This window comes from Coturnix japonica, chromosome 6 (assembly GCF_001577835.2).
Source record: "Coturnix japonica isolate 7356 chromosome 6, Coturnix japonica 2.1, whole genome shotgun sequence".
In the NCBI taxonomy this organism is placed as follows: Eukaryota; Metazoa; Chordata; class Aves; order Galliformes; family Phasianidae; genus Coturnix; species Coturnix japonica.
Genome location: NC_029521.1, coordinates 5,052,599 through 5,076,256, shown reverse-complemented (window position 1 = coordinate 5,076,256; position 23,658 = coordinate 5,052,599). Strand labels below are relative to the sequence as shown.

Sequence of the window (23,658 nt, the reverse complement as noted above, 5' to 3'; positions counted from 1 at the left end):
ATGGGGAAAACTACGCTAATCCCTTCTCAGAGTTCCTAGTGGGAACAAACGGTCGATAAGGATAAACTCTGTCCCCTACAATGACAGAGGGAATTATAGCTCCATTAATGTCAATACTGGGCCAGCGAGCAAAATATCCTTACTAATCCCAATTAACAGGCAAATGGTTTTGAATATCTTGGCACAGCATCATGCCTTTTGAAAACAGAGTGAAATCTTGGGTCTGTATGAGCCTGATGATGTAATATTGATCCTTACTATGACCTTTTGCCAAGTACTGGCCTAAAGATCAGCTAGCCAAAAGGTGAGGGCAGCAGGATACAGATGCTGCAGCCAATTGAGCTACTGGAGGTCCCAGCAGTGCAGCTGCCCACACCCGTTGTAGAGGCTGCCCTTCCCTCAGCTCAGTGCATGGGGGGTGGAGGGTGGGGAATACCTTCAAGCCAAGTGAGTTAAGCTAAAAATACTTTATCTCATACTTCAGTACAAAACAGCGTGTTCTTGCAACGTGACCTAAGTATGGCCTTGTACAAAACCTGACCTTCTTCTCTATGTGAGGCGTACGATTTACTGTAGTTTGAGATAGCCATTACATTATTTGTCCTTGTTTTAGATAATGAATTGAGTCAGCTTGTTATACTTGCTGTTTATTCCTTCCCATTCATAGAAAAAGAACGAGTTCTGTCTTTTTAGCTGCAGTGCAGTGCATGATCTTCACTTTTTCTCCTTGGCTTTTCATAACAATTTTTAGAATAGAAAACAAGAGCTTATTGTCTGTTACTTAAAAAATGGATCTTCGTATTGATCTGCAAATAAATAGCAGCCTCAGAATATTTAACGATGCTTATTGTGCTTATGGTGTGCAACAAAAAGTATTCATCTGTCATTGCCACCCCTGATATCTTTTTCATGGAGTCGTAATTCAATGCTATTTCTCTCCAGAAGTTATAAAAGCATTTAAGAAATAGGAGTAACTGTTCCATGCAGCTCACAGGCGTTGTCAGAGCGTACAGAGCACAGAGTGCATTTGTGTTCTATGCTGGGCTAATGCTGGCTTGTGTCCTGATGTTTTGAAGTATATTTGCACATACACAAGAGAGCCAAAGAGCTTCTGAAAACACCACATTGAGAAAGGAAGCAAGGATTTTCTATCAGAACTTCGATATAGGTGAAAGTGAAGTGTTATAAGTGTGTGTGTTTACACACACTCAGATGGGATGTAGACATAGGGAACACTTAATGTCCTGGAGTATTGTCTAAGGATGTGACTTTCTGATTAATTGTATAGTTCTTGTGTAACCCACATCATGACATCACGGAAAGTGTGCCGTCCAACTGCAGTGTGCACAGAAGCTCTATTTAGGACTAGAAAAATCCCATCATTTATCATGAGATTTAACTGTTGGCCATATGCAAAGGTATATATGCGTGTATGCTTTGAACACTTTTGTCTTTAATTCTCTGACGTTTCCAGCTATCATAGAGAATATATCGAGTGCTGTCCCTTCTGTTTGACACCGTAGCTTTCATCTATAATTTATCATTTCTCAGAAATGCTGTTTCAATTTCACCTTGTTTCCAAGTCTTATTTCAAAATGACAGCAGTAATGGGTACAAAAACACCTGCTTTTGTTGAAACAACAGAACACACACATAGGTCACCTACTTCTTACCAAGCTTCTTTAAGCAGGCTTGCCTAAGGAACCTTCTGAGCATGCTGATGTTAGGATTAGCAGTTCACCTGCCTAAGCTTTGGTTCTTTTCTCTGCCAAACTTTCAGTGCCTTAAATTAACTAAAAGGTATTTAAGAACTTAATCTGAATTTTCTGACCAAACACACCAGTACATTTTCCTTTATGAGCCAACTTCATACTGTATTGCATTATGATAGTTTTAAAATGGAAGTCCATGTAATGTTTGCTGAGGACACACTTAATAATCATTACTTTCAGAAATATGCTGTCTAGAGCCCAAGAGACCAGACCTCATTTAAGACATGTAATGCAGCAAACAGGATAGGAAGGGTACCATGAAAAAGGAAAGGTGCTGGTTAATCTCTTCAGGTGATGCTGTAGACTTCTCTAACTTGGAGAGTGTCTCTTATCATAACTCACAGTTCAGTATTTCACAGGTAGCTCATTTTCTTTGGGCTGCCCATTCCTGTTTTGTGCAACTCCAAATATATCAGAGCACGCACCACTTCTTAAGAAAATGCCACAGTAAGAGGTGGATTGTCAGTTTCCATCTGGTACTTCTGAACACCAATCCACAGAACTTAATATCAGACACCTTACACTTTTGGCCTTGTATTTGTTTTTTCTGAGCCCATAGGACAATTGTTTTTAACCTCGATGGATGTAAAGGTGAGAATCTTAGGCTGCAGAATGCTTGGAAGTAGAGGCAGGGCATACTGAAACTCAGCCCTAGAAATGTTCAAGGTCAGGCCTGATGAGACTCTGAGCAACCTAATGTAGCTGTAGGTGTCCCTGTTCATTAAAGAGGAGTTGGACTAGGTGGCCTTTAAAAGTCCCTTCCAACTCAAGCTGTTCTTCTGATTTGCTAACAGTGACTCACAGGTATGTCTGGGACTGTAACATTTCTATTGTAAATCTGTCTGACACATTGCAGTCTTAAGAGTAATGTACTATTGTGCCTATTTTTATTTAGAGTATATTTTAATGGACGTTGTTTTGTCAGCTAGACAGCTCTAGGGACCGTGCACATATCAAAGTGACAGATGCCTGGCTGTTAAAATCCTGTGTCACATTCCTGAGGAAAAATTCAGATCCTTCTTTTCTGTAGTCTGTACAAGGTCATTAACTTTTAGAAGTCTCCTGTCTAGCTATGCACATAATCTTGTTTTCTCACAGCATTCTTCTGCTCTATGAAACTCAAATCCAGCATTGTTGATAATTCTTGCTGTTAACCTTCAAAGAGAGCTCTGGTCTATGGTTGTCAATGTTCACCTGCTTGCCTATGCCTGAGAAAATAAGGTTTGGAAACATGGAGCAGGGGCTCCCTGTCTTGCAAGAGGAAGTAGTTATTTCACTGTAGTTAAAATATTACGCTATTTTAAATGAATGAAACCTGCATGTGGCAGGGCAGACTGAAATGCAAGAACCTGAAAACAAAGTAGAATCAATTTCACCAACTTTGACGTATTTAGATGCGTAGCAATGGTATGATTTTGGACTGCTGTATGTTGATTCTTGTTGTGAATTACACATTCACAACAAGAGGGTTAAGAGGTTAATGTGCCTCGAGGGGTTCCTGGCAGCCCTTAGCTTGGGGAAGGATTTGTGAGGCAGAATCTGGTGAGAGAAATGTTGTGTGTTGTTCTCTTCTGACACCTGACTGCTTAGTCTCCTTTGTTGGCATAAAATTACAGTTATTACAGATGCTGTACTGAAAGGATTTGTGGGAGTTTTGCAGCGGAAAACAAGATTTGGCCATTTCCCAGGCTAGGGACCTGTCTGCTCCCAAGGCCATGGAAGATGACCCATTGTGCAGCACAGCATGTAGGCACATGCTGGTCCTGGGAGTCACCTCTGTGTTCAGGAGGAAAATCTTGGAGCTGGCAGAGGCTTCTTGGCCTCCAGGTTGGAAACCGTGGTGCACAAACATCAAATAATAAACTGGAATGCAAGAAGAGCAAGAGATTTGGGGAGAGGAAAATACAGAGGTCAGTCTCACAACCTGTTCTGTTTGCCATGATACAGGGAATTTGTGTTGTCAAGGGAAGTAAAGAGAACTGTTGTTTTCTTTAAGAACACAGTCAGTCAGCACAGACCAGTTTGCATTTTAGAACAAAAATTGTTCAATATCACTGAAACATGCCACAGAAACAGCAGACTTTCTAATGTAAAGAATGTCTTCAAATTTTGCCTTCCAGAGCTCTCTGTTGATAGAAATGAATTGGGAGGGAATGCTTGACTATTCTAGTGATGTGTGAAAACACACAGGCAAGTATTCCAACTTTGTGCTGACAATTCTGAGTCAGAGAGACGTGGTTTGCAAAATGTTTTCAAGTCAAATAAGGTTTGAAGGCTTATTTCTAGTGTGTACTCACACACCAGAAAGTACTAGATCCGCATTTACAGGTTGGTATGATGTGTTAAGACATGTTGAAACTGTGTTAGGTAGTTACCCCTTCTCCTTGTTTCTTGCTGATGTTGGAGCGCTAGTTATTCACTTTATCTTTTCTGAAAGACCTTGACAAGATCTGGGATAACGTGAATACAGCCTAAGCTGCATCCAGCCCTGCCAGCCCATAAGAGACATCCAGCCCTGCCAGCACAATGACGCTGCTTATGGCTTTCAAACTAGAGATTTAAAGTCTTTCTAGGTCTAGATCTGAAAGGACTAGGATGGCCTCACTCACATTTGTGCTGAAAGGAAACGTTTCTATTTTTGTGCAGCTTTTATTTTGGACAGGAAAATACCGGTGAAAATTCAGTGCTGTTGAAGGGTGAAGTGGGAAAATTTTACCTACTGAAATGAATTCCACTTCTTACATACAAGAGCGTGGTAGAAATTCTGTTTTGATTTGCCCAAGTGCTATGAGCAATGAAACATGAGATGGAAGGAGTGCTCCAGGCAGAAGCTGTAGAAACAAACAGAGCAGTTTTCAGTGGATAAGTACCTAAATATTTGCAGAGATGCTTTGCTCATATTATGAAGAAAATTGTTTTCCTCTGGAGATCTACTTAATTCTGAATTCATTAATGAATGAGCAAAATTCAGCACCATTTACAGATGCTCTTCAAGTTGCTTACATGTCGAATTCAAAGCAGCTCAGTGATCTGCCACTCTGCCTCCCATGTATAGTGTGAAAACAAAACCAAATTAAGATGTTTGGTTTTACAACTAATGATAGCTGGACCACTCAGTGCTATGTTGATGCTGTTGTCTGTTTCCATGCTTAATTACAACTGTCAACTTTCTACTGATATCAACCTGCAGCTGTTCCAAATGAAGTTGCAATGTCAGTCTCCCTTTCCTTTTTTGCTGCTGGCAATAAGCCACGACTGTTCAGCTGGAAGATGAAGAGAAGTACTTCTAACTGCAAGCAAATAGGCTGTATTTTGTGCAGAAAGGTAAAAACTCAGAAAGACAGGAATACAAACTACAAAGGGATCTCTTGGAGAGTTTTATTTGTACTAGGAAGAAAAATTCTGTTTCTTGCTTTTTTTCATTATGTGGATGGTCTCGCATGGAAATCGATGCTCAGAGGAAGCCTTTTATTCAAGTCAAATGTTGTTAATTGGGATCTGTTTTTCATTTCAATTCACTGGTTGGCTAGGAAGTAATACCTGGACTTTCCTTTCTCTTTAGTTGTGGCAGACTCATCCTGCCCGGGAGGTACTGCTTGGTTTCTGCTGGGAGTGATTTTAACATTCAGCATGAAGCAGAATTGCTTACTGCAAACTGCATTGGAATTCTTGACGGTTACGCATTTGTATTAAGTAAGCCATGGTTTAAATTAGGATTTTCTATTATTAGGGCACATGGGTACATTTGCGTAGGGTAAATGGCCTTTCATCAAGAATTCTTTGCTGAAAATTTTGTTTATTATTATTATTGGTTTGGTTTTTTTTTTTTTTTACTTTTGTGTTTTGAATTAATAGACCTTTGAAGCCTCTTCTCTGTTAAATAGGAGAAAGAGATTGGCAGCCTGGCCAGCAACCTGCCCAAGAGGTGAGCTGTATTTGCCAGATATCAGCTGTTCACTGACTTAGAAGTTTCCTAATGCATTAGCCTCCCATGCTATGAGAGGCAAACAACCACGTCTTGGTCCCTGGAACACATAAAATATTATCAGATAGCATATATAAGCAGCATGCAGAGATTCTTAATTAAATTTATGATCTAATTGCTCTTTTGTGTTGATGCTGCAGTTCCCGAGATCACCCCCCGCTGAGCCTGCTGAGCTGATAATGGATGTCTGCCCACGTCACACTCTGTGCAGCTCCCTAGTTTCCTACAGGCACAGTTTTGTTTGATCAAGTCTCAGTTTTAAGAGGAAAAAGTATCGATACCACATAGGCTGGGAAGAAATGAAAAGTTTTGCTTTTGCCATTCGCCAGAAGACATTTAGTCCTAATAAGCTCAGTATGGTGATACGGGTTGCAGACTACGCAGAGCTGCTGTCTGGTTCCATGTCTTCAAGGGGTTTTTGTTTGTTTCTGTAAGAAAGGAGCTCTCAGCCTTGAAGTTTTGTTTTCTTCTAGACGAAGACTGTAGACATTTCCTTAGTTTTAGCTCTGTGTCGGTGCAATTTTCAGCACAAATCTACAGCTGTACCTTGACTCTGTCTTCTTGTTTGGTCTGCAGGTTGTTACTCTGTCTTATTTCAATGTCCTTTTTCTGATGTTGCCACCTGATTCTTGGTCACCGGTGTGCATAACTCTCTTAGTTTCTGCAGAAGTCTCAAGTGAGCAGCTAAATCTTCTGCTGTGTTCTTGCACTTACTCAGCTATAGCTGAAGGCAGAAGAGGTATTCCCTGACCTTGATTGAAGCGTTACTCTGACACCACTGAGAGTAATTCAGGAGGGATTAGCATATGATAAGTCACTGTGGCTATATTATGTGTACTGTCATTTTCTAGGCTCTTCACTGTCACATACCAAGGTTTGACTCTTACACAATGCATTTGTCTAACTTCTAAAAGCTTTGCTCAGTGTCACACATTCACAACAAAAACAACTGTGCTATTTGCTCCTGAATTCGGAGCTCCTCTGATGTTTCTGCTGCGTTTGTTTGGATTCAGTAAGACTAATTGTAGGGAATTAGGATAAGGTTAATTCTCATGATGGTCCTTAAAAAAGGCAACAACGAACAGCTTGTCATTTTTGTCAGTCCTGTTCGTTTTTCCCACTGGCACTAACATAACATCTGTTAATAGTGCAGAAGGCTGTTAAATGCAGAAATCTAAAGCCACACAAGTGAGAACCAGGAGGAATCTAAAAGAAAATACATTGCATTTCATGCACTTGATGAGCATTTAGTGGAAGGCCAGAAGGAGCTAAAAGGTTTCTTGCCTTTCTCTATAGCAGCTTATACACCTGCGGCCACCGTTCTGTTGCAGAGCTGTGTTCTACTTTGTCCCTCCGTTTGTGCTCTTGTGACGTTGGCCTTTGATTCCTTTATGTCTGAGATAACTGCATGAACCTTTTTTGGGCAGAAATTGGGCATAAAAACACTCTCAGGTCCAAGATTTTCCATGTGCTGTGGCTGTTAGAATGGAGAACGCTTCTCAGCATCACTGTTAATTACTTTCAAATAATTCAAAAATCTCATGAAATTAATTAAGCAAAGGAGTGCTTTGTTTTGGGCCAGAAAAGAAACGTGTGCAGTACTGCAGTGACTAATTCCAAGCTTTAATGAAGGCTGGGTTGTGCAGGAATAAATAATAATGTCAAACATTCTCCTGGCAAGTGGAAAAAAGTCATTGAACTGGGAGAAAAATTAACTGAACAACAGAGGGAAGGTGACAGCCTACTCAGAAAAGTCATCAGGTGTGTTTTAGTACCTGTATTTTATCTTGCCATGTATGAGAGAGGGGAAGAAAGGAGATGCATCTGGCATAAGGTGCTTAATATTACGCTCCCCTATTCTTTTTCATCTAAACGTTTGATCTCCAAGTACACAAAGAACCTTGTCCTTTGCTTTTGTAGGTAATTATTTAAAACTCTTGTGTAGTTACGTAGCAGCTCTTGGCTGGTTAAATGCTGACCCTTATTATAGTGAAGAGTAATCTCAAGTTGTTGTGAGAAACTTGCATGAGACAACCGTGAGCTTTAAAATGAAGCTGTGCGTTTCTGCAGCTGCTTGATAAGAACCTTCCTGGAATCCATAAAAATGAAACACTGGAGAACGACAAATCCTTTAGTCTACCACTACAACGCTTCATTTCTGAGCAAAAGCCATCCCGAATTTATGGGATTACAAAAAGCTGTGGGCGCCGTTTATATTCCAAGATGATGTTTGCTGCTGACCAAAGAACATATTTTGAAATCACTTTTGTGTGCCCTGAATATTTTAGGCCATGATTGGGTACTTTATATACAAATGATAATCCATTCTTCAGCAGTCCCAATGCTCATCGGGTCAAACGCTGCCTTCTCGAGAGTGGAGGTGTAGGAATGGTAAGATCACCCAAGTGTGACAATTGTATAGAAGCAGCCAATTACTTTGAGCAAATAGCTGCTTTTGATCTTTGTGTTGATTGAATCGCTGATGTCTGAGGACAGGAATTTCTACCGCTCTTCTGTAAGCGCAGAGAGTTTTTCATGCATAATAACATCATTTCAGTAACCTTCAAGTGTTTTGATTTCAGAAAGGCTTTTTCTTGCTTTTCTTGTTGTAGAACTTTGATGGTTAAACAACTTGGTGCTACGTTGGAGCTGAGAATTTTATTCCAGTCAGGTGTTAATTCAATGAAGGATTTCTGAATCTCTTCCTCACAGCACCATTTTACTGAAAACAACAGGCTTAGCAGCCAGATATCCTGGAGATGCTTATGGAGCTGGATCTATTTGTTTGGCTTTCTTTCTCAGTCAGCTCTACACTCAGAAAGAAGGATGCAACAATCGATCAGTTCTCGATTGCTGGTGGTTCACCTGTTGTACGGCAGTAGCCAGCAGAAGGGAATGCTCAGGGCCCAATCCATACAGCCTCCCCAGAAATTAAAGAATTGATTTTTATTTGTGTCATGAGTGCCAGAGCAAACGATTACTGTTGTGCTGTCACTCTAATTACATGCTAAACTGAAGCTTAGATTGCATCGTGCTGAAACTGATTAAAAGCCTGTTGGTAAGGAATAATGCAATTGTACCAACTTGACAAAGGCTAACAGAAAGACAGTATTAGCTAAAATGTACTTTCTCTTACTAAGGTTCAGCCTGTGGGCCCTTGGCCTCACACTGCATCAAGGTGCTGGGAGGGTAGAAATGGTTTGTCCAAGCACTATTCCCAGCTCTTGCAGGACTGAATATGAGCACCAGCTGACAGCTCTCTCAGCTCTTTGCTCTGCAGTGTTCTCTGTATGCAGCAAGATGGGCAAATAACAGGAATGAGCAGTTTGTGTAACAGTGGGATGTTTCATGCCTCACTTCCTTCAGAAACAAAACCTCATCATTACTTTCTTTTTCCCATTCAAATTAAAAACAAAAACAAGAAGCAGCAGAACTGGTTTGATTAAATTTTCTTCCTTTTCTTCCTGCTTCCCCTTTTCTTTATCAAATCACGCTGCTATTTGGAGAAAGCAAAGTTTAATTAGTGTAATGAGTTTTTATAAGTTTCCTTATAATTATAAACCATTAGTGCGATACCTTGCGTATTTGCTTGGTAATATACAGACCTCTTACCCCATGCATTGTGACCAAGGGCTTTCCAATGGTTACTGCAGACTGGTGTGGACAATGCAGCAAAACCTTCTGCAGGTACCCTGCTTGTGCCTTAGAGATGTATCTCAGCAGTATCAGTTTGCCTTTAGTGGATTCATAGCTAATCTGTAGTAGAGCATATTGTGCATACAGTTACACTCTCTGGGATTGGTACAGTAGTGACTTAAGCCATTCAGCTGGAGAACGGAAGCAATTTAATTAGATTTATATAAACAACACGTCTGTCAGTTTTGCAAGCACTTCATAGTTGAGCACATCCTAAGTGTTAACAGCACGAGGATCAAAGTGATATATTTAGGATTTCTTCCAAAGCTTTGTTGTTTGTTATAAAAAACGTGCCAATCATTGTAAGTAATTAAATAAAGGTCAGACTTGTTTTTATCCTGTCAATACACATAAAGATAACATGAAGTGTATTTTCGATGTCTGGAACGGTTTTAATACCTCATGATATAAAGCCAGAGATAGGCTTCATTAATTGGATAGCATCATTGGCTTTGTAGTAGTGCCACAAATGTAACTTTTACTTTTTGCAGCTTACTGGAACGAGAGATGTTTGCTGGTTTAGTAGACATATACTGATTACTTTTCCAGTCTGAAGGGTATTGTTTTATAGAACTAGGAGAATGAAAAGAGTCGTTACTGATTACATGGGGTGGATACTTATAATATCTAGTAAAATTATCTCAAATTTAACGTGACTTGAGGTTACTTTTTAATGCATCCCCGTTACCCTTTCTGTGGCCTTACTGTCGTTCTAGTTTACATCTGTCTCCAAGAGGCCCTGTACTTAGCTACCTGAACTGCCCATTGAGGTCTATCTAATCATGACTGGTCAGGTGCATGCATGTAATTATTTTGTTCAATTTCCCACAGAAAAGTAGAAGAAATTAAAACCAAATGTCCAGCTTTTGTGCAGCGTGAGGTTTCAGACATGCACCATACAGTTTGTAGTGGCTGTGATGGTTAATAGAAGCAAAGAAGGGATCAGCTGACACTGCTATTTTAGGAGTTGTTAAACAGAGGCTATAGTTGGCATGTGAGGGCTTCAATTATGTTTTGTTTTTACTCAGGTAAAAGCCAGCAATTATGTCTGTTGTTACATACTTGTGCTTCAAAATGAGTTGCACTTCAGGGAAGCACCTCGGGGAGGAAAAATGAGATGTGAATTTATGTTCAGTCCTTTTAGATCTTGCTCCTGTTTTTCAGCTGTGAGTGGACACTGATTTCCTCCTCAGCTGGTTGTGCTCTACAGGTGATGATCCTATAGCATGGGTGTTAAGGGTTCTAGTCCTGTAACATGGGTGTTAAGGGTTCTAGAATTACTGGAAGTAAGGAGGAGAAAGGCTTCCTGGGATACGTACCAGGGGATCGGACAGGAGTTATATTTTAAGTTGTTTAATGTGTGTTGAATTAAGTAATGATGTTAAGAGTAAATGCTTAAGAGAATTTATTTGTTCCTGATGCGCATAACGTCACTTTTCTTTATTTTTCATTTGTAAGGTAATGCAAATTTTATTGCTTAGGTAGGAGAGAAGATTGTGTTGTTTCAGTGCATTGAGATAATGGTTTAAATCACAGTAGCTCTTAAAACTGCCTTGTTTACCTATCATCATTCACGCTAGTGAAGTTTTGGCAGTACTTCAAGAGAGAGATCTGTGAATCACAAGTTACTATGAGTTCTCAAACTTCTGAGCAGTGGCTCTTGAGAATGGTTCCACTGAAGTTGTTTCAGTATTGATGTGAACAGCTGCAGGTCAGTGTAAGGACGTAGTTTGAAATCTAGCTTTGAAATAGCTCTTCAGGTTTTGATCAGTGCATCATATTCACAGTGCTGTTGAGGACCCTACAGGTTTTCTGTTTGCCATAGACATGAACACAGAAGTCACTAGAGAGCAGTCCTTTTTCTTTGCAATCTGGGATGAGTGTGGTTATCCACCTGATCTTTATGAGAGTCTGTGATGTAGTAAAGCAAGGACTTAAGAGGAGGTTGTAATTCAAGCTACCGTGGTGCAGTTTCTTTCCTGAAAGACGTGGAACTAAAAGCTGACTAGTGAAGGGGAAAAAAGAACCAGATCTGCTGGAAACTCTGAGCAGATCTACAAAAACACTTTTTGTGAAAAAAATGAAATGTGGATTATTCTGTTGATGTACAGCATCATTTGGAGGGTGAATGGAAGCCGTATGCTGTGCAACGCAGCAATATTGCCTGTTCATAAGTAATTGAAAGCCTCCAGGGTAAAATACTCAGTTGCAATAGACAACTAATGAAAGCAGAAGAAATAAAAAGAACCACTGGAGGATACACAGTACACGATGAAGGGCTTAAGTATAGCTGTATCAAATACACCTGGGTTATTGAATGATGCAAAAGGAAAGGAGACGGCCGGGCGAAATGAAGTGATCAAGCAAGGTGGATGTCTGCAGGCGGATGTCTTGTGCCAGCTGTAGAAAGAGAAGCTATGCACAGTCACAAGAAGTAGTAGGTATAAAAAGTTGGTTTCCTGACTGGCACATCTACAGCTTCGTACACGGTAGTCACTATTCAAATATTAATACATGAAGATAAATGTTTTGTTAGGATAATAAGGTACTTCAAGAACAGAAAGTTAATCAGAAATAGGGTCCTGCCGTTCTGTGAAATGTCTATGATGTATTTGTAATTGTGAACCTGCTTGAAATCATTACTGTTGTTTTCCCAAATAGTGAGTAAAAGCATAATGCCTAAAAATGATGTGAAAAGTAGAAAATCTGGCTAGTCTTTTTTTTCCTCAAAGATATACATCAAAATTGGAGAGACCTTTTTATGAACTGATTTTTGGTTCTGGAAAGCTGGGCTCGGGTGAACCTAATGAGGTTCAACACGGCAAAGTGCAAGGTTTTGCACTTGGGCCGAAAGAACCCCAGGCACCTGTACAGGCTGGGAGGAGTTGTCCTTGAGAGCAGCTCGGCAGAGAAAGACCTGGGGGTCCTGATGGATGAAAGACTCAACATGGCCAGCGTGCGCTCTGGCAGTCCGGAAAGCAAATGGGATCCTGGGCTCCATCAGGAGAGGGGTGGTCAGCAGAGATAGGGAGGTGATTGTCCTCTCTACTCGGCTCTTGTGAGGCCCCATCTGGAGTACTGGTCCAGGTGTGGAGCCCTCAGTACAAAAAAGACATGGAGATTTTGGAAAGGGTCCAGAGGAGGACAGGAAGATGATCAGGGGGCTGGAGCACCTCCCTATGAGGACAGGCTGAGGGAGTTGGGTTTGTTCAGCCTGGAGAAGAGAAGGTTGCGGGGTGACCTCATTGCAGCCTTTCAGTACCTGAAGGGAACTTACTCCAGGAGGGGAGTAAACTCTTCGAAGGGCTGATAATAGCAGGACTAGGGAAATGGTTTTAAGTTAAAAGAGGGAAGATTTAGGTTGGATGTTAGGGGAAAGTTCTTCACTAGGAGAGTGGTCAGCGCCTGGAACAGGCTGCCCAGGGAGGTTGTGGATGCCCCGTCTTGGAGGTGTTCAAGGCCAGGTTGGACGGGGCCCTGGAGCAACTGGTCTAAAAGGTGTATGTTTGGTGGCCCTGCCAGGCAGGGGGGTTGGAGCTACATGATCCTTGAGGTCCCTTCCAACCCGAGTCATTCTGTGATTCTGTGGTTCTGATATGCTGCCATTGATAGGAGAAGGTAAGTCATAGAACCAGCATTTTTTCAATGGTAGATTTCAGGATTACTGCCATTATAAACCATACAATGATAGTACTGGCTTGTTCTTGTGGCCATGTGTTCCACCTTCCTTGCAGCTATGTCATATACCCCTCTTTTGTTGTGGCAATTAGTTATTTATTGCTGGAATTTATTTCTCTCTGAAAGAAGATGCTGCTGCTGTGAGTGCTCTAGTTGTTGAGGGCAGAATGTTGACAAGGACTGTGAAGACGTGGAGGTTTTCTCTTTCCCTGTGTCACACTCTGTGCCCCAGAAGCAATGAGATACTCAGAGAGTGGCACTGAGCTGGTTGAGGGGTGCATTTGGTGGAATTAACAGCTTGGACAACTTTTGTATCCTCCTCTACAAGCTATCTCTGCTTCATACTTCTCTTGTTTTTTCTCTCTCATACTTCCCTGCTGTATAAAGGAATCTGCATTCTAGGAAAAAACCCCTGAAGCTGAAATCCCAGTCCCATGCAGCTGTGCACATTTCAGAAGCTTCGTGTTTTCTTGAACTGTGCTTCTTGTATAAAAATATACTCTGATCTCATTGTTCTTCTGGTTTTGGTACGTCTTGAATAGCACAGAAAGTGATTTTCCCAGCTGGTGAGATAGAGAAGGGAGAAGACAAAGCTATATGCTTGTGTCTAAGCTCTGCGGTGGCATAAGGGCTGATGCTGGTCATCTTGCACTCAAGGATATCTTTTCAAGCTGCTGTTACTCAATTGTGCAAGCTGTTACTGCCTGTAGAGCTTCAGCCAAGGATCGTTCTGCTCAGTAACACCTGAGCTACCTCTAATATCTTTATTATTTTATAGCAAATACCACCTGCCATCTCTCTGCTATTTCAGTAGGTTCAATTTGGATTCAGTAGGTGCACTCTGGGTTCCTCTTGGGAGCTTGCAGAGGTTAGTTGATCCCTTTATGAAGGATGTGCAGTTCCTTCAGTTTGGTTGCTTTGCTCTATCAGTTTTTTCGTACATACAAGTGTGAAAGGAGATGGGCAGGATCACTTCCAATCTGGGACTCCTGTTTATTCCCTGCACTTACTTAAGGAAGTCATTTTGTTAATAACTTGACAATAATGCAGTTAGGATGCTGGATGTCTATAGAGTAGCACCCAGAATTCTTAGAGAGGCATTTCACCCTCTGGTAAACATACGTATATGACTTCCAGTTGTATTTGACTTCATCAGAAATGTGACTTGAATGGATCTGTGCTGATTTAATGCTGATAGCCTTGTTTCTGGGATATTTTGGGGGGGGTTTCCTCTCCCCCCAAGGGTTGACAGAGGGACGGGTGCAAAGGAAGTTCATATAGTCTGTCCAAAATGAGTCTCTTTTGCTGCTGAGCACAGACTGAATCAGTGTGGGAGATGGTGTTACTGTTGTTCTCCTTGGTGCTTGTACTTTTGGGATTCAAGGTCTCTGGTAAGGTATTAAAGAAACCATGGAGATTTGGGTCCTACTGTTATGCCAGGAAGATTTTTGAAGTTGAACAAAGGTAAATAATGCCAGTGTGATAATTATTTTATTATGATGAGTGAGAAAATTGAGCTTCTTATCTTCTTATATTCAATCTAAATGCACTATTTCATTCCCTTTTTATCCAGTAAAATACCTGAAAATAGTCTTACTTGGAACACAGATAAGAAAATGCTAGTGATTAAAGATAATGTTGTGGAATGGCTGGCAGGGCTTAGTGCATCAATAACCCTGACACATAATTAAAGTAATTGAAAATGCCCTGCATGTGTTCTCTGATAGAAGGCAGTAAAAAGATCACGGAGGTGTCAAAGCTCTTTCACAATAGGTGTGTTTTAAAATCAGTCTCTTTTATTTTTAATCTTTTATTTGAGTTCTTTAGTTCTCCGTAAAGCCAAACTTAAACCTGCATCACTGCCTTCAGCTGGACCTTTGTGGAGTAAGGCCTCATAGAATCATAGAATTACCCAGGTTGGAAAAGACCTTGAAGATCATCAAGTCCAACTGCAGCCTAACCATGCACTAACATGGCAGGAAATCTTACCCTTTGGGAAGACTAGTAGGAAGAGAACGTCATTCTGGTTTCATTTTTTCTGGGCAGACCTCAGACTTCATTGACCCGGAACTGTAGGTTGGTAAGGCTCCAAACAGAGGGGACCAAATCATATGAAAACTCTGATTTGGAGTGTTTGTATACCCATCCTCCTTTTGTGCAGCTGAGGAGTAGCGATCCAAGTTTTATCCTTGGCTCAGCAGGAAATAACTAAGAATAGCACGACTAGAAGTTAAACTTAGGGATGAGAGAAATTTATGTTCTATGCATAAAGTTTAGAGCATTTTCTCTTAAGTGTAATGGGGAAGTACAGGGAATAATCCACATTTCACTTAGTTTGGGAATGCTTTTATGAAAGTCACTTGAATTATATTAACATATTGCTGAAATACATTACTGCAGCACTTGGGATCTGAGGGCAGATGTGCTGCAAAGTGTTAACCTTGCACGATCACCAGGGTAGACGAGTCCTTGGATTCATTAAATCGTGCTGAAGTTGGAGGATCTTAAGAAAATGAAATTAAATCATAACATACGCTTAAATAGGTATAGTTGCATAGGGATAGAATTAAATATGTGGGATATAATTTCTAAAAGGTATTTAACCTTGAAAGGCAGCAGGAAGGATGTGAGTGTGGTATGGAGCCTGCTTATGTGCCTTCTGGACAAGGGCAGCTTTTGGACTCTGTGGACACTTAGATCCCTCAGAAAAGCATTGTGTAATTCAAGGAGAACTTGCCATCGGTCTGGGCTTCTTTTCCCAGTTTGTTTTATCTTTGCAGAGAGTCTGTTGTGAATGTGTTAGTTTGTCAGTGAACAATAAGCTCGGAACAAAGGAGCTGGTCTGTCTGAAGCACACTGGAGGGCCTGAATGCTGCTGTCATGAAGACTGAGAGGTGCGATAACAAAAAGAACGGGTTAGACAGTGAAACAGTGTTTATATTTCTGTTTCTTTTATTGTCAGTTTCATTTTTCAATTACTGATATTAAGTCCCTACACAGATCGACCAGAAGGCAAAGATGATAATACAACTGATAACGTGCTCCTGGAGGAGGAGTGCAAGAACTGTACTCATGCATATAATAACCAACTTGTAATTTACAGAGTAATTACAATGCAAGAGAAGTTAACGGTATTAGAGTAGTTTTGCAGCACATTTGTTTTTGTACATTAAAGCCTCCATGGTTTTAGAGCTCGGTGGCATTGCATGAAGTCTGACATCAGTGGTTCTCGAGCAGTTGTTTCCTGGCAGCTCTAGTGAGCATAAAAACACACCTCTGTGGATTGTAACACTGCAAAGTCAATTGGATATGTTGGAAAGCTACAAAACAGCACTGTGATAACTGTGTGTCATTTATTTGTGGCATTGCTTTCCGCCTAGAGAATTTAATTTGGAAATTGTCAGCCTAAGGTGAAATGCCAATAATAGAAGTTTATAAGTGTAGAGAATCTCTCTGATTGCATGAAAGGAAATGGAGGTGGAGCAATGGTGGAAGGTGGAAATGCCTGCAAGAGAAAAACCTTTGAAGGACTTGCATGGCAAAAACCTAATTGGATCTATTTTTTCCCCAAAAGCGTTATGATGGATGCCAGAGAAAGCTGTACGAAATCTGGTGTCCAGATGCATTTGTTTCTTATGGCTAAATGTAAAACTCTCATTGACAGCTGGTGTCTGCAAATGATTCCAGGAAACAGATGATAGCAATGAATTACCACTGAGGAAATCAGCATGACAGCCAGATAGCAGAACTGCTTTGCATGGGACCCCTAGCCCTGCCCCACAGCTTCTGATCTCACAGCAGAGAGCAGCACATCGCACGTGGGTGATAGCTCCCCTCAACTAACAACAAGTATTTGGGCAGAGATCTGAGGTAATTTGGGCCAATTCCTGTTGGTTTCAGTAGCTGGGAGTGTGGCCCAATTAAGAACTGTAGGATTTAGCAAGTCACTCTGTGTGGGTTTGAGCTGAGAATTTATAGTTGATTTGCAGAACAGTCTGGATGTTTTTATCACAGACCGATAAATCTGTGTGTATGTGTGTGGGTGGGAGGGAAAGGAAAAAGTGCAAGCTGCAGAGAGAGATCATTTTCCCAACAAGATGTAAAGGGAATTAGCTGTGTTCATCATTAGTACCATCAGGCTTCTCCGTTATCAAGAGTCAGTGAGAATAATGAGTTGCACAGATAGATTTCCACCATGGAGAGCCTAATAGGATAGCCTTTCCTCATCCCTTTGTTTCTTACCTCTTATTAGGTATTTATAAATGTTTATTAGATCTGTTCTCAAGAATTTGTCCTTTTTTATGCTTCCTCAAGACCAGTAGGTCTACTGGCCTGCCCCATGTCCTTCCTGCAATAGTCTCCATCCACTTACAGAGTGTGCTACTCTATTTCTAACAACTCCTTCGTTGCTCCTTTTGGATCTGAGGGCTGCAGTTCTCCTCTTCAGTCTTTTACTTTATGCCTAAAATGAGTGCTGCTCCCTCCTGGTAAGAACATTTGCAGGCAGCATGGGTTGTGAATGGCTCTTTGATGCCAGAAGCAGCCCCTCCTGCTGTTTGTGTGGCAGGACCATTTAGTCCAGGTGGCTATTTGCAGTGAACTGATCTCAGCTTTAACTATGGTTATGTTTGCTCCTTGCTTCCATCTTCCATTGTCTCAGTCCTGGATATTTCCCATGATTGAAGAACTTAAGGCTTATTTCTTGCTCTGAGCAAGTCCCATCTAGCTGCCGCCTGTGCCTGCCATCATCTGCTGAATCTCTATTTCCTCCTCTCCTTTCTCCATGCTTCACTTTCTTTTCCTAAGGCCATTGATTTATGAACCAGATCCTTAGCTCTTGCATTTTGGGTACTGAAACAACCTCCCTTGGGCCCCATGCACTTTCACACTTCTCTTTTCCACAGAGTTGGCATGTATACCCTTCTGGGGCTTTTTTTCTTCCGATGAGCCATGCAGTGGTTCTGTTGTATCCAGGTGGTATCAATGCAAACAGATCAGAGACATGAGGCTTTTTTAGGCAACAAGACATGTAAAAATCCCACCATAAGCAGCACATTGTCAGCAGATCAGGGAGTGTGACGAGCACTGCAGCAGTGTTTCACATCCACACAGTTATTGTGAAATCCAGCCATGCTTTCACTAGATGCTCCGCGGTATCTTAGAGCTGACACAGGCTCTGCTTGGGAAAGCTGCTGCAGTTACTACACAACAGGAGATCCTGAGACATCCATGGGACATGTTGTGTGTTGTAAGGCAGATGTTTGGAGCCAGTCATTCTTGTGGGACTATGTGTGCAAATAAGGTGGCAGGCAAGGGCTGGGGCAAGTACAGCTTTACCTGTTACCTATGGTTTCTGCAAAGAGTATGCAAGTGCCAGTGAAAGCATGTTTCCCAAATGTATGGGAAGAAGGAAGGTGATGGTGGAGTGCACGATTAAATCATCTTCCTCTAGTAGTAGTAGGAAGGTTGGGAGTAGTTGACCATAATATTACAGGTCAGAAATGTCATATGCAAAAACATGATGAAAAAATAGCACAAGTCTGACTGTCAGGAACAGGCCAGACAAAATGTCCTTTAGTGATGTGCCAGGGACAGATGGAAAGGAGCCAGATGTAAATATTCAGGAGGTAATGTGTCCTGCTGAAGAGCTGCAAATTTTTGAGGGTTTTCTTTAATCACTTGTGTAGCTATATTATATTGTTGCAGTGTATAGGAAATTGTGAGGTCTCAGTCTTCTATAGGTGGTTGCAGTCCCTCTGGAAGCTTGGCAAGCTGAGCATATAAGATCCATTCCCCTGAAGGATTTCTAAAGAAATGGGCAGTTTTGTTCAGTATTTTCTGACTTTGCATCAACAGCAAGTTCCATGAATTCACTTTCTTTACTTCTCCTCTAGTTTTTTTAATTTCTCTCCATGCTTCTGTGTATTCTTGTGCAAAGTCCCAACCAGAATGCATTTAAACCAAGTCCAGGGGCTTCCTTCGTCCATATTGCTTGCACTATCAGTGTTATTCTGTATTATTTCAGCTTCCTTGAGGAAAGGAAGTCACTTTCTCTTTGCGTGTTCTCTGAATGAAGAGCCGCTCTTCTGCTGCTCACCACACAGCCCTTTTAATGAGAAAAATAAAAGTAAAAATAATCTTACTGTAATACGTTTAGGTGTTAGATTAGAGTGGAGGAACTGCTGAATCTTCCTGATAAGACAAAAAGGAAATCTCTACAAAAGACTCTCTGCAGTAGTGCAAAAAATGTAGAACAATGAGCCTAGGGGAGGGAATTGAAACGTGACATTTTTCACTTGCAGCCTATGGAAGTCCTTTACCAGCAGCAGGGTTTAAGGATAGCATAACTACAGGGTGAGATTGACTATCATTAGTTGTCTTGAATGAATCCTACTGATTGCTCCAAGTTGTTCAAGCTCAGTGCACCTATTTTGCTTAAGGCGCCTCACCTGTAGAAAGTCTTCCCATGGCTTTTGTAAGCTCAGAGATACCTTGCTCCCATGATAGCTACACAGGGAAGATTTTCCTCCTACTGCGTAATGTGTAAGAAAAAACAATCCATCAGTTTCTTCATTAGCAGGCTGATAAATTTGCCTTTCTTAGTGCAAGAACTGAAAAAGTTAAAAATCTTTCTGGGAGAGAAGAAAAAAGGAGTATTGTGGCAGAGCAGCTTAGTCAGAAGATGGATGAGGAGATGGTGGCTTGATATTGATCTCCTTCTGTGAATTAGGTGGGCACTGTGTGATAAAACATACTTATTTCTCTAGGTGTCATCACACATTTCCGGAATACCCAACTTAGTTGATGTCCGCTCTGCCTTGTAAGTGAGGCTCGCTCTGACTTCGTATTGGGACTATCTATCAGAAGAGTCAAATGGAGATGTTAAACTAACAAATGCAGCAGCACGAGGGTGCAAGCAATTAAGGCATTCTGTTTGACATATCAAGCCTGAGTTTCCATTTGAGGGAAATGTGTCTTTTCAGATTATGTTAGCTCAGCTTTAAATATCACAGATACAAATGATGCAGAAACCTCACGAGTTCAATAGCTGTACTGGTATTCAAAATGAAACCATTTCATGCCTTTCTTGTGAACAAATTGGCACAACACCTGTCTGTCAATGCAGCTCCTGAGCCAAGAGGGAAGGAGGTGGCCCTATCTCATAGGTATGTTTTGCTCAGCTCTTTTCCCCTCACTTAGCTGTATGGGTACCCAACTGGGTCTTACCCCAAACACTGGCACCTCAGCACCCCAGGTAAGGGTAAGAAGCTGTAGAGCCTCTGTGCCTTGGTCAAGGCCTTGATGGGCAGGAAAGAAAACCGGTGCTATCACGTAATGTATTTCTGTCTTCTTTGGTTGCTGTGTTCCCTAAGTAATACAGCAAGTGAATTGGCAACGGGGCCCTGGGAAGTACATAAGGAGAACAACCTGATAGATGATGCTGTAGTTTGTGATCCTAATGGCAGTAAGTATTAATAAGAAGATGGCATCTTCAGCTGATTTGCTTCCTAAAAATCAGTAATAGGTGGCCTCTGTCATGTGCAGCATTTATCTGTGTTCCAGCTTACCTCTCAGAGCAAATTGTGATATCTGCAGATTGGGATGTATGAATGAGAGTTTCACACAAGTGTGTTGCTGTTCAGCAGATCCTCTCTCTTGCTGTTTTGTCAATGCCTTTATTTATACATGGCATATGGACCTGTTTTGTCATGCTTTTACAGCTGCTGACGGTAGTCATCCTTAGCCATGGGAAGTCATTGTCTTCTGTCATTTCTCATCTCTTTGGCTTTGTTGGAAGCCCTGTTTACACATAGCACGACTTGTGTCAACCTGAGGTAATAGATTAGCTTATATGGCTGTAAAGCTGTTAGAGGTACAGGATCTTCATGAATTCTAAACCCAGTCATCATCTACACTCAAATATTCTTTATATTTAATGATACTCACTGCATCAATTTTATTGTTTCTCTTTGCCAAGATGTGCTAGAGCAACCTCCTCAGCAGCAAATAATTCAGGCTGTGCTTATCTACAGGTGTGGTGTTGGTGTTCTGCAGCAAGGTCCATAGGCTTCTAGAGAGACCAATGATAAACAGTCCCTGGAAAACAGATCAATAGCACAACTGGCTTTCACTCATGTCATTGATGTCAAGAATGAAAATTGCATCAGGAAAATAAAACAGAGAACTATGCAACTTGATGTTATATACTTTGAAATCCGGGTTACCTCCCACATCTAGACAGTTATGTTTATGTATGTCCTCTTGCTTTTGCTGTTATTGCTCTTTTTTTTTCTAGTAATATTGCACATGAAAGATTGTTCTGCATTTATTTTTTGATTGCCACAACTGATGTGTTAAAGAAGATGAATGTTTTCTCCAGGAAAAAGTCCTTAATTTCATTGGCTTAGCAAAAATGTGCATCAGCAAAATGATTTGGAAACCCACTGGCCTTTTCCTTCTCATTTGCTGTCTGCATGGTTCAGCTCCTTTCTCAGGGCAAGAAATTTCTTGGTGGCACAGAGCAGTCTATTGTCCTGCCTCCCACTCTTAATTACTTACTTTTGATGCTTTTGTAATAGGTTTGCAAGAGCGCATGCATTGGACTTAAGTAGCAGCTGTGGCAGAGCCATTGCTCTGCCTTCCTCCAGGAGCTCTCCTGCTTTTTGTGCAAGATGCATTCCTTGAAACAACTCCTTTGAAGGTCAGGGTGTTCTGATGTGCTTTTATCTTAATCATTTTTTCTACTTACATTGTGTATGTAGTTACCGCTCTTTGCTGACATGAAGTTCTTGCCACCAGTTGCATCAAACTTGCATGCAAAAAATAGGTAAAGGATAAGGTTTTCCAGTCAGTGAAATCATACAAACTATTGAAGGTGTTTATGAAAACACCTTTGAGTTAATCTGATTTTTACTAGCATTGAAAATTGTGTTGGTAATGGAAGAAAAAAGTTAGCAGCTGCTTTTGTAAATTAAAAAAGGCCCTTTGTATTTTGGAATCTGTCATATAGGTGAAAATATTCTTGTATTAAGCGCTTGCTGATAAGTAGGCATGTACTGCCTCTTCTCTGATAACAGGTTTTGCTCAAATGCTGATTCAGGTTTGCTAAGTCTTTAACTCAGCACTGGAGGCGATGAAATTACTTTGTCTTTTAACAAATTATTCAGAAACTTTGTATTAGATGGAGGACAGCCAAGTCTCTACTCTTGGCTACAAATAATCCCGACAGAAGCAGTACTCATGTGAGCCTTTCATATATTCAAGCTGCCAGGAAATAAAATCCCTTTTCATAGCATTAATGTCTCACCGCAGTGAACTTCTCTGTGTGAATCCACAGGTGCATTTTGACAGCAGGAACAATCACGCCTACGTTAGACAGGAGAGTGTCTTCCTGCGGTATCTGTTGAGTATCTTGCTCCTCTCTGCCTGGTTACTGTGCAACCTGTGCCACAGAATCATAGAATGTATGTCACAGTACACTCACCCCTGTTCCATTCCAGGCAACGCTCCCTACTTGTGTTCCTACTGCATCAACATCATCTTGTCTCTCTGTTTGCCACTGCCTGCTTTGATGTAGGCCTCGTGATGAGTTCTCCATTTGAACCCAGATTAATGACTTTACAGTGAGAGAGGAGATCAGAATTTCTTTTGGTTCTGGTATTGCCTACAGCTGTCTGCAAGAGCCCCGGAGTCTGGACTTCTCTTCTTGCAGTATCAGGTATTAGGTATGTTCTTCATGTAGAACCTAATTTTCCATTTCTTGTATCAGAGTCACAATACAACCAACTATTGTTACCTCAATGATGTGTCGTAAATTTCAGAACTTGAAAAGAGGTTTCAAAGTAAAATAAGCCTTGACATCTTAAATTGGTATTTCTGCATAACCAAGTTGTATTAAAGTACTCCTTCTTGCAAACTAACATTGGATTGTTCAGAGAGGGAGAATTAATGCTTAATAAAAGCAAGTCAGATTAATGAAAGTTTCTATTAATAGGAAATAAAACAGTTTTTAAAGCTGATTACTTCATTTAATGCAATGAAGTTTATTTATTTTATGGGATTATTAGTGTATTGCTGTTCTTATAACACTTGATTGCAGTTCCATAGTTTTAGCCACAGTGGGGTAAACTTAAAGTGGATTATAAATGTTTGGAATTGGTAAATGTGATTTAAACTGATTTCTACTGCTAGAGAAAGCAAGCACCTGCATTGCTATAGTTCTAATAGTTTATGGCTTCTGTAATGCAGAGGGCTTCTCTATTTTATCAGTCATGCTAAACTAAGTTCCAAAGCAATCTCTGTCTGCTTTGATAGAATTGTTTTGCATGTCCTTTTCCCAAAAGCTCCTGAGAAATTGCAGATTATCAGACAGTTCTTCCCCAAAACAGACCCTGCACCCCCAGGTCCACCAGTGTTTTTCAGCAACGTTGAAACAAGTAGGAAACCCTTTAGGACTTAAATGCAAAGTCCAAAGCTTCAATAATTTTGAACTTTCCTTGTAGCCATCTACCTCTTCTTGTCTTCCAG

General features: G+C 41.0%; 1 protein-coding gene and 1 long non-coding RNA gene across 5 annotated transcripts in view; one reads left to right on the top strand and one right to left on the bottom strand.

Annotated features, from left to right (window-relative positions):
* The window catches only part of PCDH15 (protocadherin related 15), an 814,794-nt gene that overhangs the window by 3,338 nt on the left and 787,798 nt on the right, over positions 1-23,658 (top strand). The window lies entirely within an intron of this gene.
* On the bottom strand, positions 20,762-22,599 carry LOC107315648. Its single transcript, XR_001555993.2, has 3 exons — positions 22,439-22,599; positions 21,079-21,228; positions 20,762-20,931 (listed from the first exon to the last, which is right to left on the bottom strand). It is a non-coding gene; the product is annotated as an uncharacterized LOC107315648 (long non-coding RNA).